The following is a 765-nucleotide window of genomic DNA, read 5'->3' on the forward strand; positions in this document are numbered from 1 at the left end:
AGAAAACAATACTGTCAATATACTATTAAAACAAATTAAAATGGTAAAAGTTATTGTACTTTAAGTAAAAATAAAAGAACCAAAATATCAATCCCAGTTTTGGATTACTTTAATTAACAAAAAAAATGCATATAGCAGAGGATAGTTTCAATCTGCCTACCTCTGGGTTATGGGCCCAGCATGCTTCCATTGCAGTACTCTGCTGCACATGTAAGTGCAGTAGATCATGAAGCACTCACTCATCATGGGAAAGTACCAATGTGTTTCTTCATTGGTTGATGGAAGAAACATCTTACAAAAACTCTCCAGATTATTGACTTTTTAAAGTTTTTCTAGGAAACGTTCTAGATAAATGCTTATTAGCCTTTGTCAGTATGTACTTTTTGCAAAGTGTCTCTGTGGCGCAATCGGTTAGTGTGTTTGGCTATTAACCAAAAGGTTGGTGGTTCAATCCCACCCAGGGACGTAATTGACCTTGTGATCAGATTTTGGTGATCTTTAAGTAGACAAGTCAAAATTTCAAACCCCCTGTTATGGTGTAGGGTACCTGGCCTTCTCTGATGTAATCAGAGTTAGATTTGATTCAGTGATTTTATAAAAACAGCTAGGAAGCACAATTTAGCAGTGGGTTGCAGAGAAAAAGAAATATGCTGGCAAAAAAATCCAATTGAGTGATTAAACAGCTCTTCATTTTCTGGCTTTACTTTTATGCTAACAAAGTTGTTCTCTGAAAAGTGTCCACAAAGCCAAGTCTCTGATTAACAC

General features: G+C 35.8%; 1 non-coding gene across 1 annotated transcript; it reads left to right on the plus strand.

The window, feature by feature from the left end:
• Positions 1 to 392: 392 nt before the first annotated feature.
• TRNAN-AUU (transfer RNA asparagine (anticodon AUU)) lies at positions 393 to 466 on the plus strand. Its single transcript has one exon. It is a non-coding gene; the product is annotated as a tRNA-Asn (tRNA).
• Positions 467 to 765: the final 299 nt, after the last annotated feature.

This window comes from Pseudophryne corroboree, unplaced genomic scaffold (genome assembly GCF_028390025.1).
Source record: "Pseudophryne corroboree isolate aPseCor3 unplaced genomic scaffold, aPseCor3.hap2 scaffold_478, whole genome shotgun sequence".
Lineage (NCBI taxonomy): Eukaryota > Metazoa > Chordata > Amphibia > Anura > Myobatrachidae > Pseudophryne > Pseudophryne corroboree.